Raw genomic sequence first — 16,690 nt, forward strand, 5'->3', positions numbered from 1 at the left:
ACCATGTTTGAGAGAGTCGGGAACCTACTATCCTTTAGCAATTTTCGATAAATAATTTTTGAGAATTACTGTCACACACGAGTCATAAAAGGGCGTCTGCACCACTGCCCTATTGCAGTCTAAACCACAACGAATGCTTCCCGTGGCTTCTAGGGGGAAGCATCCATGATTACAAAAAAGCAAGTGGAAATTCTTTTGCGATACCAGTGTTCTGTAATATGTTGCTTGCTGTTTAATTATTAGTGAGGGAGTGGGAAACTTGGCGAGTAAAATGAGCACTTATGACTAAACAATGCAGAAAAAGCTCGCAGTTTCGCCTGAGAGACCAAGCATCGATTGGAATAAAAAATTAGTAGACAGCTATACCAAGTAAAGATAGCAGTATTACAAGCGATATAAACATGGAAACATTCGCTTACTAACTAAATTAGCAAGGACAGTGTCACGTGTGCGCCGGTAAACATGAGCAGATCTCACTTGATGACCGTGGAAACCCGCTGTCAAAACGCTGGATTGAGGAAGCGCGGCAAAAGCAGCGAGCTGCGTGTGGCTTAGAAGCGAATGAAGCGCCGAAAGCACAGCGCATACGAATCTACCAGCACTTGGCGCAGTTTGTCCACATCAGTGATCACTTTCACGATACGGCGCGTGCGTGGCCTCGCCGTACGCAGTAGCCACCAAAGTAGAACGGCCTCCCCCCTCCCCCAATCAATCCGGCGATTCGGGCGCGATGTAATACGGCGCGTTTCCTCCCCGCTTTCATCCCTTTCGCGCGCCAGATTAAGGCGCGATTGTCGGGTGACCCTCACACATACAGAATACACCACGCGGTGGAGATGTTATCGTGCTTGGACTTTATACGGAACATCAGGGCGACGGTGACGCCGACGTTGACGATGACTGCACAAATGCGCCTAGTGTGTCCACATAACTGCTGTCACGATAAAAAAAAAAAGGTGTCTTGCCTGTGGGCTCGACGTTTCTCGGCTTGATGCCTGCAGGGCAACGGGCTCTCCAGTTATCATATTCTGGTTTTTTTGAACGAATATTCCGGCAGTTTCTGCGCAAGTCAACTTCCATTCTCTCCTGAACTTACAGCACTCACATCAGACCTACTCTAATTGTGTGCATGCATATGTAGATTCTTCGATTACCACAAATCGCTTCTCCTGTACGCTGGTCATCCCATCAAGATTGGCATCACTCAGAATCAAGTTCCCCCATGCCACAACATAACCGGGATTAGTATTTGCGGCTCTTAGAGCCGCTGTTCACTAGGTACATAAGCAGACACTTAACCGGTTGGCCATATTCAGCGATTGAAAGACGGTCCTCCAAGCAATGCAGCCAATTTTATTTCTCGATTCGTGAACAGCCGGCATCCAAATTCTGAGACTCTCACCACCATACTGTTAAAAACTGACGCGTAATCAAATTTCAGCGGCTGTCCGGTGACTGGGGCGTCGTCAGCAATGAAATAGTTGACCAAGCAGCGCGTTCCGCCCACTTGTTAGTGGGCAGAACACAAGCTGGATTTGTTAATCCAGCTTGTGCCTGTGTCATTGTCAAGACCTGGTGAAGCGTGGCCACTTCGCCTACTTGCTCGTCGCCGTGCTTTAGAAGATTGGAACATGTCCGAGTGTGCCAACTCAGGAGTGCGCTTTTTTACCACTTTTTTGCCGCTTCGACTACCGCCTGGTCCATCTCCATGTGACCCAATTTTACTTTGTCGCTTGTATTTGGGCATCGCCTATAAGAACACATACTATTTCCGTATCGACTTGGATAGGGCCTTGTGCAGCGTCTGTAATTGTGACATTACTACATAACATATCCTATTACACTGTTCTTCATTTTACACTGCGAGACAAGCATCGCGCGCCGCTTTCAGTCGAATGGACTACAGACCGCTCCTATAGGAAAAAAATACCGGGACCATGACCTCGAGCATCCTCCGTTATGTGGGCCACATGAGCAATGTCGTCCTTTTCGGAGACGACTGAACACTCCGACCGCCTCTCGCAGGGCTGTGAACATTCCGGCGTTTGAGTTATTCTCCCTTTCCTGCTCCCTTCTCTTCTTTTTTTTCTACCCAATTTCCTATGCGCCAGTGTAGGCCAGCAAACCTGGTGCAACCTGGTTAACCTCTCTTCCGTTCATTTCCTTTCTCTTTCTCTCCCTCCCTTTTCATCCTCACCTCTGCGCTTCCAAGAATGTTGCCTGAGAAACACCCTTGATTCATCTATATTATACCGCGTTTACCGCTGCCACAGAACGGACTTCAGAGCATTAAACGAACATAACACTGTTAGCCTACCGCGAAATGAGGCTTTATTCAATTTCGCGGCCGAGAAAGTTTTGGGATGCCAGCGGAGGCCCGAACCCACGGAACACTAATTTCGCTAGCGTGTTAATTGTTCTGCAGAACCCAGAAAACACGGCCCTGGATTAGCCCTTGCCAGGCCGCGTCGTTCGACAAGCCTTAATTGCATACATAGTTTAATGCAAGTCCGCCAAGGGTTTAGGAGGCTTCTTTGGTAAGTCGCATTACCCATCCATAAGAACACAATGTTGGCAGGCATCTAGGCGCACCAGCGAAGGCGGCCACTAGCGCCTCACTAATGGCAATCCAGCAAGTGCACTGCTATTCCTCAAGGATGACGCGTGATGGTGGAAGGGGGGAAACTCGAGGATGAGTGACTCGGATATTTCGGCAGCCCCGAAAGTTGCCTATAGCATTCTCACTGAAGTCGGAAAACCGTAGACCGGGCGCCGGCTTCCTTGAATAATGCAATCCAGAGGGAAGCGGGCAGCGTTGTTTACGAGGCTGTCCTTGGGGCTGTGCCGTGGCAATGTTGTAGCGGTCATGGTCCGAGCGCGGCTTACCCATTAAAGAGTTTAGCGTTGCGGGTGCAACACGTCGTTAATGCGAAAGGCCGTGAAGAAGTGATGTTCTGTACGATTATTTTATTCTAGCGCTCCCGTTTATATATAGAGCGGCGGACGGCTATTTTCATCAAGAGACAGCTGTAGACAGCACAGGCTGAAATACATTAGATTGCATTTAAAAAGAAAAGACGGTGGATGATACGAAGTACCCGTGGAACGAGTTAATCTTAAAACATACGAGTAGCAGCGCAAACAGACGACCACAAGAAGGGAGACACGTACGCGCTGGTGTACGTGTCTTGTGCACGCTATCTTGTAGTCATCTGTTTGCGCTATTTCCCGCGTGTTTCAATATGAACCAACTCACCCAAAAACAATTAATGAGGGAGTTAATGTTAGGCTGTAAAACTGTGAACACTGCGAGGGTGAATTTCCAGGTCATCAATTATAGAAATCGCTACCTCGACAAAATGTGATGATTGCACTGAAACTGAACGAATTTGCACTCAAGCCCAGTTACTTCAAGTAAAGCCGCTGAGATGTTTTTTTTTTTTGGACAGTTGCTCTTCGTACGAAGAAATGAGTGTCTTGATTTGTAAAATTTGTGTCAGACAGTTCGCATTCGCTTCGGGGCTTAATCAGATCGCCCTGTCAACATTTCGCTATTGTGTTGCGGGTTAAGAATTCGTGTCAATTAAGCTGAAGAATTAGAGTAGCACACGGCATGTAATCATTATCTGAACATCGTCAGCCATTTAGCCGGTCATATACCCGACGATCTATAACAGTTACAGAATTTGGGCCGACGGAATGGAACTGCAGTCAACGATGACAGGTCCCTAGGTGATACTATGAAATGAGGAAATTTACCGTTCAGGTTGTCAGTTATTGGAATACAACGGTTGTTAGCAGGCACGTACCCAGACAGCACCTCCCCCCCCCCTTCGAATTTAATCGACAGGTCCCCTTTTCCCCGCCCACGCCACCACTACTCACAGACATTCGTCAAGCGCCGCCAAATGAAACGTGAGACTTGAAAGCTATTCGACGGTGAAGATTTTGCTGCCTTTTTCGCTCCTTTTAGATGGCGGTAGTTATTGGCATTTCCTGGGGTGTGAAGGCAAGATTTCTCATCGATTCGGGGCCCGCGCGATTAAATCGGGAAGCGTTCAGTCGTCACCATTTATTCAACGGTCGCGCGCATCGCTGTGACTTCGTTAATTCAACCTTCTTTGATATGGCTAATCCAGGCACCAGGAAAGGGATTCGGTTCGTAGCTATCTGGTCTGTATTCTCGGAGAACGTGCTGCGGCCGGAGAAAACGCCAGTGGGGTTTAACGTTTCCTTTTGCTTCATTATTTCCTCGAGTGACGGTTCGCCGTAACGCTGACAGATCCTCGGAACCATATACCCGCGACATGGGTGAGATAAGATGGAAAATAAAATAATGCGAAACAGCGTCCATAATCAAACCCTGCGATGACCGTAAAACGCATGAATGTAATCCGTTACCTTTTCTGGTTTTTACCTAATTGTATAGCACCCGTCGTGCAAAATTGGCAGCTGAAAACAAGAGTCACAAGGAATTTAGAAATTAAGCGATCTGCTAAGGGAGAGAGAAGAGGGTTGGGCGCACCCCCCCCCCCAAAAAAAAAAATCCTGGGTACGTGCCTGGTAGTTAGAGATCGATGACAGAGTGCATCATCCTGGAATTGAGATAAAATAGGGCGATCAAATGGCATTGATGAATTCACGTCTCAATAAATGATCCACCGTCTTTCAGAAATGTCTTCACTGATTTTCTTTCTCATCGCCCTACTTCGTTGATGCGGCTCATTAGTTTCCCACCCGCTTTCTACTAGAGCTAAATTATTATTTCTGTGCTATAACCTTTTATCTACCTAATATATCTTAATTATGTAATGATTTGTTTCTAATATGATCCGTTGTAGCATGCACTGGAGATTATCGTTTTGTGTTTATTTATCGCTTGCCAGCACAGTGACGCAGTCTGCACCGGATCTTGATTTGTTGTTTTTGAAGTAGTGTTGCATGCCAATAAGCAATGTGTAATCATGTGTGACTCATAATACTGGCATTGCTACGTAAAATAGCAAAACAATGTTTTATTCAACCTCCTGTATGTTACCTTAGGGTATTCAAAATGAAGTTACAAATCAATAAAGAAATGAGAATAAAAGACTAACAAGCTCGACAGTTGGGCAGTGACCCAACGTGGTAGTTACGCATTTAAAATCAAAAGAGCTAGGACAACAACGTTAAAATGCAGTGAACGTGTAGGCACATGCTCTAGGCAAATGATCACAAATCCAGATTCTCCCATCCGAAGTAGGACAGCTTGAGCTACTCCCTTTCCCGCTGTATTCAGCTCAAGGGTTCTCTAATGTACACGATGCAGTGAGCTGTTAAACGAACATGCAGGTTACAATGCATAGCGCTTTAATAGTTACATTTACTTTACTACGCATCAACCTGGAGTGACAAAAGAGCGCTGCGAAGTCCGCTCCACCATCTGGCGGCAGCTTTACCGAACTGCAGCTGCATCGTGTGATGCTAAACATACGCTCAGGCAGCCGTTTATGGGCGGCAGGTTTATTCGGGGAGGAAAGGTAACTGTTGCGCTCATGTTGCATCCTGACGCCCTTGTGGCTCAGACTAGGCAGATGAAGTACGCAAGATGTGGCGTCCTGTACAAGTGTGTACACAATGTTCATCTTAAAACTTTTTGTGCGCAATCAAGCAGGGATAAAGAATAGAAGCAACACAAGGACGAGCGCTTTCTAGCAACTGGTTTTATTTTTGAGGAACCAACTGCTTAAATACCCACAGATCAGCGCGATCTAGTCAACAGAGCACGCCTATAGCTCATATAATACACACAGATCTGTGCGATCAAGTCAAGAGAGCACGTCTATAGTACATATAACACTTGTGATAAAAAGACGGGGACCAAAGCCATCCGGTCAACATAAAAACCGCAAGGTGCATGAAACAACCACTTACGATAAAATGCGTTAAAGATGTGACAATAGAATCAAATTTTCTTTATCCAACAATGAAACAGAAGGATGGCTGACGCATTTTTCTTTTTGTTTTTCAATCCAGTGTGCTTTCACAATTTTCCTCGCAGTTTGATTCGTATGCCTAGACAAAATGTCGGTGCTACTAGGACAAGGTGAGCAATCATGTTCTTGACAATGCATTGGCAAATGCGTACTGGGGCGACCTTTCAGACTGGACAAGTGTTCCATTAACCTCGTGTTAATGCATCTCGCAGTCTGCCCTACGTACACATGACCGCACGTCATAGGGATCTCATAAACAACGTTCTTCGCGCAATCAACAAATTGGTTCTTGCGCGGATGTTTCACACTACATTCTTTCTTCACGTCATCCTTTCTTTCGAACTTATTTTTAACCTTAGAGCACACGCTACCTATTTCGTTTTTTCCCCAAAATACCACTTCAACTGTGTTACTACCCGCCACCTTTTTAAGTCTGTGTGAAACGCCGTGCACATACGGAATCTATGAAATCTTGGAAGCTACATCCTTCTGCCTTTGATTCTTTTTGCATTGTCCTTTATCCTGCTTAAGTTTTTTCATTAGTCTAGCACACGACGCCAGCATCACAGCGAAGCGGGTCCACAGCCTTTCTCAACCTATCAACTTGCTCAAAAAATGCAATCTTTACAGTGTGGTGACATGAATTCAACCACGCTGACCGGAAACACGGAATGACTATGCCATTCTTCACAAGCCTGGAATGGTTTGAGGCATAGTTCAAAAATAAAACCAGCTGTTAGAAAGCGCTCGTCCTTGTGTTTCTTCTATTCTTTGTCCCTGTTTGATTGCGCACAAACAGTTTTAAGATGAATCTGTTCCAACTAGGCCGACTCGCAGTTCTGCTACATAATGTTGTTGTCAAAGTCCCAGAAGGTGGTTTCGAGTGATACGCATTTTTTCCTTCGGCTATGAATGTATCTTTCTTATTGTGACTTTCATCTTCACATTAGATAAAACTTCGCAAAACGCTTTCGGTCCCAAAGCGGGTGCTGTACGCGCGGGTGCTGCTGTTTGCTTCTGCTGCCCTGAATATAGTTCGCATCAACGTGCCCTTGAGCGGCGAAGATGAAGAGCATATCTTGGCAGACAGAGCACCTCAGCAGATCTTGTTTTTGTTGTCGTTCTCCCGAATGCTTGTGGCGCATACCCATGGTGGGACATTGGACCTACCCATCATCTCGCTGACGCGCACCCTTCTTACTTTGCTTCAGTATAAATTTCATCACACTGACCCCAAGTTGGCTCTGATAAAGTGCACAAAGAAGGGAAAACAAACTTCCGGCAGCTGGAGCAAATAGAAATTTTTTAAGATTTCCTAATTACAAAGTAAAGTGGTGCCACATCAACACTGTCGTGTTGTGCGAGATACCACCGCGTTGATGGATTCAGCAGGCATCCCTGGCTGCTCTAGCTCAGTTTTACCAATATCATGCTCATCAGCCAGGTTACGCCCACTCCAGAGCAAAGGCCTCTCCCATACTTCTCCAAGTACCACGGTCAAGTAGTAATTGTGGCCATGTTGTCCCTGCAAACTTCTTAATCTCATCCGCCCACCTAACTTTCTGCCGTCCCGTGCTACGCTTCCCTTCCCTTGGAATCCAGTCCGTAGCCCTTATTGACCATCGGTTATCTTCCCTCCTCATTTCATGTCCTGCCCATGCCCATTTCTTTTTTTTCATTTCAACCAAGATGTCATTAGCTCGCGTTTGTTCCCTCACACAATCTGCTCTCTTCTTATCCCCCTTTAACGTTACACCCATCATTCTTCTTTCCATAACTCGTTGCGTCGTCCTCAAGTTAAGTAGAATCCTTTTCGTAAGCCTCCATGTTTCTGCCCCGTACGTGAGTACTGTTAAGACCCAGCTGTTATACACTTTTCTCTTGAGGGATAATGGCAAACTGCTGTTCATGATGTGAGAATGCCTGCCAAAAGCACCCCAGCCCATTCTTATTCTTCTGATTATTTCAGTCTCATGATCGGGATCTGCGGTTACTACCTGACCAAAGTAGATGTATTCCCTTACCACTTCCAGTGCCTCGCTACTTATCGTAAACTGCTGCTCTCTTCCGAGACTGTTAAAAACTACTTCAGTTTGCTGCAGATTAATTTTTAGACCCACCCTGCTGCTTTGCCTCTCCAGGTCAGTGAGCATGCTTTTCAATTGGCGCCCTGAGTTACTAAGCAAGGCAATATCATCAGCGAATCGCAAGTTACTAAGGTATTCTCCATTAACGCTTATCCCCAATTGTTCCCAATCCAGGTCTCTAAATGCCTCCCGTAAACACGCTGTGAATAGCATTGGAGAGATCGTATCTCCCAGCGTGACGCCTTTCTTTTTTGGGATTTTGTTGCTTCTTTTATGTAGGACTACATTGGCTGTGAAGCCGCTATAGATATCTTTCAGCATCTTTGCATACGGCTCCACTACACCCTGATTCCGTAATGCCTCCATGACTGCAGATGTTTCGACTGAATCAAGCGCTTTCTCGTATTCAATGAAAGCTATATATAAGGGTTGGTTATATTCCACACATTTCTCTATCACCTGATTGATAGTATGAATATGGTCTATTGTTGAGTAGCCTTTACGGAATCCTGCCTAGTCCTTTGCTTGACAGAAGTCTAAGGTGTTCCTGATTCTATTTGCGATTACCTTAGTAAATAGTTTGTAGGCAACTGACAGTAAGCTGATCGGTCTATAATTTTTCAAGTCCTTGGCGTTTCCTTTCTTATGGATTAGGATTATGCTAGCGTTGTTCCAAGATTCCGGTACGCTCGAAATCATGAGGCATTGCGTATACAGGGTGGCCAGTTTTTCTAGAACAATCTGCCCACCATCCTTCAGCAAATCTGCTGTTACCGGATCCTCCCCAGCTGCCTTCCGCCTTTGCATAGCTCCCAAGGCTTTCTTTACTTCTTCCGGCGTTACCTGTGGGATTTTGAATTCCTCTAGACTATTCTCTCTTCCATTATCGTCCTGTGTGCCATTGGTACTGTATAAATCTCTATAGAACTCCTCAGCCACTTGAACTACCTCATGCATATTAGTAATGCTATTGCCGGCTTTGTCTCTTAACGCATACATCTGATTCTTGCCAATTCCTAGTTTCTGCTTCACTGCTTCTAGGCTTCCTCCGTTCCTGAGAGCATGTTCAATTCTATCCATATTATACTTCCGTATGTCAGCTGTCTTACGCTTGTTGATTAACTTCGAAAGTTCTGCCAGTTCTATTCTAGCTGTAGGGTTAGAGGCTTTCATACATTGGCGTTTCCTAATGAGATCTTTCGCCTCCTGCGATTCACAATGTACCACCTCTTTATACTGAAAAAATAGCTTTATTTTCAGTGAAGTCTTTTTTCTTGGTTCGGTGACTTCGCTAAGTAGGAATGAGTTAGGAACTTTATGTGTGCCATAATGCCACGCACACCTTGCCTAATTCTTCCCAGGGAACGTTATTCGCAGGATTATCACTCTTACTAAATTTTCCTTAGGCGCAAGTGGCGACTGATGTTTCACTATGCATATTTAGGCTCTAGATTCCAATTTCTATACGTAAAAAACTAGCACGTGCTCACGTAAGACGCTTCTGTACGCATAAACTGTTTTCACGCAGTAAAAAAGGCCAAATAATGCAGCAACAAAATAAAAGATATCACGGAACGTTCCAGTACCTGCATTGAGAGCAAGCTTTAGCTCGGGCCCAACTCCAACCCAGACTATTGAAATACGTATAAAACGCAAAGAAAAAGTTTTTTCTGAGGTAACCGCGGGACCGATCTTAATGAAAATTGTTACATTTTGGAGAGAAGGTAAATGCTAATGACCGATGGAAGCGAATTTCGATTTATGGCCAGAATTTTGTCGAACAAGTTTTAAAAATTCGAAAGTTCGTAAAAATGTAGAAGCACGAAGTTTACACATCAATTGCTCTGTATCAAGAATAGATATCGCGGTTCTTTAAACGGTAGCCATTAGATCATTCAAAGTTCACAAATTGGATGTGTCATTTTATATCTTATTTGAATTTATTACTTTGTGTACAAGGATTCTGCATAAGCTGTATTTCAACAATAGTAAAATTCTTGAGCATTACGTCTAACATATCAATTTTGTCCGCTTTAGATGTGCTATTGGATGCAATGCACAGAGTTGTGATATTCGTTTTCACTGCTGAGTTACGGAGTTGTAAACGTGATAGTTTCATTTTCAGAAAATGAGCGAATTTGGCGAATTTTTAATAAAAAATTGACAACCTGATTCAAAAATTCGAAGCCAACAGTCACTAGATCTGCGAGTTTTTTTTTAAGCGCAACAAACTTCTTGAAATTTGGTGCAGTGGTTGCTAAGAAAAACGAATTTCCCATTTACACGTATTTACGTAGATGTATGTAAAGCTTGGTCTTAGCCTCCACAGCCAAGCAACATCGCACAGATGATAATATAATGGGATTCATACAACCGCACGAATATAGAGACACCGAGTATGCAGTACCCACAAAAGACGGCTTGTATGCGCTCGTCTACTGCAATTTGGCGTTCCAGAAGACCCCACTTTACTTGATTGCAGAGCGCGCAACCCGCAGTGGAAATTGAAGGTGAATAAGTATGCAGCTACGGGTTATTTAAGGCCAAACGGGAAAGACAGCGGCACAGTAGCGCAACCCCGGGGATCTGGCAAAATAAGTAAAGCCAGAACCCGGTAGACTTTCTTTTTTGTTTAACTTGCGACTGAATGTCTCGCACTTTGTGAATGGAAATCGCTAATTAGTTTTCTGTCGCATAGAGTCTGAGATTCAATCATGGTTCGCCTACCGCGATTAGTGTTTCTTTCTTTACTTGTTATCTCGGTAGACCGGTGTACACCTTCGACAAGTCATTTCGTCCAGGGGGATTCGCTGTTGTTTGTCTCCTTCACCATGTTCTGTTTAATCAAGCTTCTTTTTGAGCACTTTCCCGAAGATTGGCCTATTTGCACACGGAGCTAATCGCTTGCGAACGCCAACTTCTTGGTAGCTCCGCACCCCCTTTTCTTTTTGTAGTGGTTAGGCTATTTGTTCATCCGTATTTGATCGCTACTTCCGCCTGAGGCGCACATGCACACATGTGCAGTTTATTCATAATATGCACTTTGGCTTTTTGGAAGTACACTGTGCTTCGAAAAATTGGCCTTACAATTGGCGCGAGAACTGCGCTAATTAGCGGGATCAAATAAAAACAAGAAAGAAGCAGACTCGATAGAAGATAAATTATAGGAAGAAAATTTTCCTCGAAGCAGATTGGAAGTAGCCGCCTGCAGAGCGTGATTAAGACTGTGAATTCATGTATGATTTATTACAGGGGCAATAACGAAAAAAATATTTTCTGCTGTTCTCGTTCATTTTCATTCTGCACTACCGAAAAAAAAAAACACTCTTACCGCCAGAAGAGGGCTGCTAGGCTAGAAAAAAGGCAGTAACTAAAGAAAAGATGCAGCGCCATCTTGGTGTTCCCACATCGGCTTGCCGTGGTGAGATGCAGTGGAACGGCGTCCACTCGCGCTTAGGCTTATCGCTAAAGATGGACAACATCCTTTTTTGAAGAAACTCAAGAGGGAATTTGGCAAGTTTCAGGATACCTTACTCTGCGACAACGGCCAAAATACGACAAAATATTTGAAATCCCAGGCGTCACACTAACGTACCGACGCTTCAGTTTCGGAGCGGAGTTGAAGAAAAAAAGGAACAGAGAATTTGATCTTCGGTTCTCCTAATAGTCAACAAAATATTGCGAAACTAACGAAAATAGTGCTTTGAAAGGATAAATTCTCACACTTGAAGTTTTTCTTCATTAATACTTTAATGAAAACAATAGGTTCTCACAAACCACTCTCTGCTTATGAATTGAATCTACTGCGTGTCCAATGCCTACACCAAAAATATGCTTGTGTCCCGGACTGATTCTTTTCGCGCACATCAACATTTCTTTTTTTTTTCATAGTTCCGTGGCTTCTATGCACTTATGCGACTATTTTACTAAATGTCCTTTCTTGTCACCACATTGGTGACCGGTAACAAGCGCGTACACGCTAAATTAAATCAAATTAAATTATGGGGTTATGCGCGCCAAATCCACTTTTTGATCATGAGGCACGCCGTAGTAGAGCTCTCCGGAAATTTCGACCACCTGGGGATCTTTAACGCGCACCTAAATCTAAGCACACGGGTGTACACGTTAAATGCTCGTCATCGTGTGTGAGCGTGCGTGCGTGCATGTTCTTTTATGTTCCTGCCTATATTATTGCAATACTGTTGCGATATTATTGCGATAGTAATTGTATGACAACTCCAGGCAAATTTTCGCCGTTGTTCTTGCCATTGCTGTGGAGCTTCGCATATATTTAGGTAGATGTGTGCTAATGTATATGAATGCCGTGCAATACAATACGAATGCCGTTATGTTGTGTGTGAATGCTGTACTGTAGAAATCAGGTCTTACGTGCCCGAATAAATTATTACCCAAATTTTCGAGAATGGCAACCTGCAAACAAATTTCATGAAACATGACATTCACACCATACTGCCTTTCGCTCAAATTTTCTCACATTATGGAATACTGAAGTGCACAAAAAAACTAGTGACAGAAGACTGAAAACAGAGTGATTTTTCAGCAACGGTTCTACACAGGCGGCGATTGTGGTGGCACCCTACACAGCGGGTTAAAGCGCTTAACGGTGCCTGAAATTATGGCGCACCGGCGTATGTTGCGCCGGCGTTAGTCGGACACAAAGTCACTTGAGAGTTTCCTGTTGTTGTTTTTTTTGAGACACAAAAATTTGTCAGAAATCTCTAGGAACTTTAGCCGGGCCTTCGTGTAGTTAGAGCACTGCCCGAGGAAGTCCAAGCGCCAAGTGAAAACTTGCTAACGTACTCAATACTTGCATCGGGAAACTGCCACCAATTTTGTCTATTGCTTCGCTAATGAAGCGTTCAGAAGGGGCTGCTTACAGAAGTCGTCAACCTTCCGAATATAAATAAATAAATAAATAAATAAATAAATAAATAAATAAATAAATATATAAATAAATAAATAATCATCTTCGTACTCCTTTCGCTGAGATCTTTCATACAAGAACTGAGCACTGCATCAGTTTAACCTATCGTACGCATTCAGACTCCCGAATGTAGGCATCCTAAGTAACCACCTGTGACTCCATGAATAATTTTTCCGCACCAGTAGGCCACCAGTTGTCTTTTCTACGCAGTACACTGCCCGCTCATCTCAACGTATATTAATCATGTCGGTGGAATTTTAACACTGTTAAATATCATCCCTACTCTCCGTGCTGCTGCCTTTTTGTGTTGTAATGTTAAGCTGCAATTTCTTGTGGCATTACGTTGCGTGGCTATTGCTTTCCTCTTAAAAATCGCCTTTATAACCCTGCCCCTACGCCTTCTCTCCGCTGTTGCCTGTCGGTCCAATGTTTATTTCGTCTTCACGCAGCATACATTGATGACTCGCGTAATATTAGCGATGAAATTTGTGACATACGTTCAGTATTCGGCATTTCTTTTAGGTAAAGATCAGCAAAATACTGTGAAAAGGGTGTCCATGTCTTTGAAGCCGGTTTACAAAACTACTAATAATAAAGTAAATATGTATATGAGAACGAGACGAATTGTATGCAGCTGCAACCTCGTCTAAAAGCATCCAGCTTTCTTTTTTCGTTTTTGTCGGTGTGTTTCTAATAATACATTTATTAGTATTGCTTAATTAGCATAAATTTCAATTCCTCACCTTATAACCACAACATCAATGTAATGTTTTAGCGTACGATAGAAAAGAACACATTAACTTGCAGGGACATTTTGGTTGTGTAGCTCTTTTTAACGTGCTTAGCCCCCTTGTGGCCTGAAAGCAGCGGGCCATGGAGGCTATTCATGGGCTTCGCGGTATGCATACCATAAAACGAGCCGCTCGGGGCATTGCAACGGCAGCTACCCATCACTGCAGCACCCTCGCTAATTAAAACCCACAGAACCCTGGTTCGCGGTGGCCTGCAATGTCACAGCAGTTGCGAGGAGGAGCAAATTGTGGCTCACGGCAAGCTTGTCCCCGTAACATGCTTCAAGGAATTGCAATCCTTAGGAATGCATATCGCTCTCGTATAGGTAAAAGGCAAGCACACCAGCTGTATGCGAAGCCTGTGGTACAGCTAAGTCACATTATCCATTTACGCTATAATAACTGATGCAAAGGCGAGGCAAAGTACTGACTAGAGCGTCATTTATATACTTAATTTTCCTTTCATAGCGATTCCTCAAGCGTGAATTCTATAATACAACATCAGCGTGTAGGAATCACGTTTCGAAATTTTTTATATTACCCTTGTTTGTTATTTGAACAAATTGTAACAAAGCGCAAGGAACTCGTTCCTACAATTGATCATGGCCTTAATACCGGCCCCACATTTATTACTAACAGCTATAACCACAAAACTGGTGTAACATCTATGATAACTGCCCTTGAACTGTCCTCACTGGCTTGCGTCTTGCCGCAAACCTTGCAAAATTTTTTGAAAAGTCTGTCACCATATTCCACAGTTACGCTTCATGTAAATTTCCATCTATGTCATACTACTCCACGCATAGATCATAACAATAAATTCTGTATTAGCACACGCCGTGCAGAGACATGCCACTGCTCATTTATACAGTGAACTTCGGAAGACGGGAATTGCCTTTCTGCAGCTTCCACATCGTGTTATATATAATACGAACCCGTATTTTGCATGAGCATACTTTCTCTCATTTCTGCCGTCATTGTTTATCTTATTATTCAGTTATTATTTGTCTAATTGTTTTTGGTAATGTTTTTTTGCAAGATAAATAGAAGGATCGGCTCCGTTCACGCTACTTTAAGGCGACGAAGCGCTGACTGTGGATTCCGAGCGCCGATGCAGACCTGAATGTAAGCCTCCCCGAGTGCCGACCTACTTCGGGTCATGATGATGCCATCCGCAGTGCACTGCGCTATGCTGCTATTAGCGGTGAGAATTTGGAGTGGCGCCCCCTCGCGAGTGACGTCACGGCCAGGACGCCGCTCGCTCCGTCTGGCTCGGCTGCCGCGCGCGCTCGTTCCCTCCGTGTATGCCTGGGGTATGGGTGGCTCGAGCCGTGCTTAGTGAAGGGTATTCTTTCTGCTGCCAAGTATGAACCGCAGTTTCTTCTTAAAAGCGCGTGAGTCGAGAAAAGTTACGGCTTGGATATGGCACGCTACGTAGCGTTGAAGGGGTCCACTGGTTTTACAATGCATATATGCGCCGTGCATGTTCGTAAATTTTGAGCAAAAAGAATATCTGCAAATTCAACACGCGAAGTTGTGCATGATGCTTCGCTAAACGCTTAACACTCCCTTAGTATTTAGCTATGAGAGACATTGCATTTTACATGGAAAAAAAAAACTTCGTAATTGGCGTCAACATGTTATCCGTGTTATAAAGACACTGCCCAGCGAAGCTGTCATTATGATTCTTATTGCTCTGGTGAGTCGTTCTAGTCAAGTATGGCCATTTACTAAATGCGTAGAAGTAAGTTAGGCGCGCATTAACGCGCCTAACTCTTTCTTTTACGCATTAATAAATGACCATACTTGACTATTTCTTATGAAATAGTTTGCTGCTACTTTCACGAACCCTCTCTGAAACAGGCCTCCAAAAAACGAATTGCTCATGGCTGCTCACACGACGGCGCGTAATGTAGAGTATTTACATAGTTATTTCACAAATACCATAGTAGCTATCACTTGAGAGAAAAGTTTCGTGGTTAAGATCGAGAACCAAACAATTGCAAGCGACGAAATGCTTCACGGTGGCCTTCAGTAGCCTTTCTCGACAGTATGGCACACCCCTCACGCAACGGTAGTACCCAATTGTCGGTATGGCGAGGCACTCGTTGTTCGCGAAAGCCATCAGTTGACTACAACTTCAAATTGAAATCATAAAGCAGTTACAGCGCCAATTGGAATGCCTAAAGTATTCTCGAGGTACTACAGCGCAACTTAGAGTGCCTAGAAAATGAAAATTCAAGCACCTTCTGCCTTACCATGTTTCGGTCCAGCGTTCTTTAATTATGCAAACGGAGAACTATTCGCTTCGTTGGTACCTAAAAGAAAACCTCGCAAACCTTCATAAAGAAAACACCACAAGCCTTACATATTTCACTTGAATTTTGAGCCTCCACCGGGGAATCAAATTTTCAATATCTCCCATACTACACATTATTGACGCTTCGACTTCTTTCTTTCTGCAACCATACGGTCCAAAGGGCATATGTCACTAAAAAAATTTGGGCTGCGCAGACTGTGCCAGTTTGCCAAACAGATTCGTCATGTATATTCCTCAAGCAACAAGCCCAGTAAATTTCTCAAGTGATCGAGTTGAACGTGTTGCGCGTAAAAGCGAATATACAATCGTACATTCCTTTTCGTATTCTGCAAATATCTGTAAGCCTTCATTAACCTTACTTCAAATTACCGCCACTTAAAATAAACATGTGAAGAAACGCCTAATTTTGAGAAGCAGATAAAGAAGCAAGTGCTGCTTGTAGAATCTAAACTGCAGTGTTAGTCAAGTCCTCGTGTTACTGCTGAGCGCTTCTCTGAAGAAATTGAAAAATTTGATATTATACCATGAAGCACTCGTCGTGAGAAAACCTGTTTTAGAGGAATAAAATCAAG

The 16,690-nt window shown here is 43.9% G+C and overlaps 1 protein-coding gene across 1 annotated transcript in view; it reads right to left on the reverse strand.

Annotated features, from left to right (window-relative positions):
- LOC142583337 (uncharacterized) overlaps positions 1–16,690 on the reverse strand; it is a 348,940-nt gene that overhangs the window by 87,511 nt on the left and 244,739 nt on the right. The gene's annotated exons all lie outside the window — the stretch shown is intronic.

This window comes from Dermacentor variabilis, chromosome 5 (genome assembly GCF_050947875.1).
Source record: "Dermacentor variabilis isolate Ectoservices chromosome 5, ASM5094787v1, whole genome shotgun sequence".
NCBI lineage: Eukaryota > Metazoa > Arthropoda > Arachnida > Ixodida > Ixodidae > Dermacentor > Dermacentor variabilis.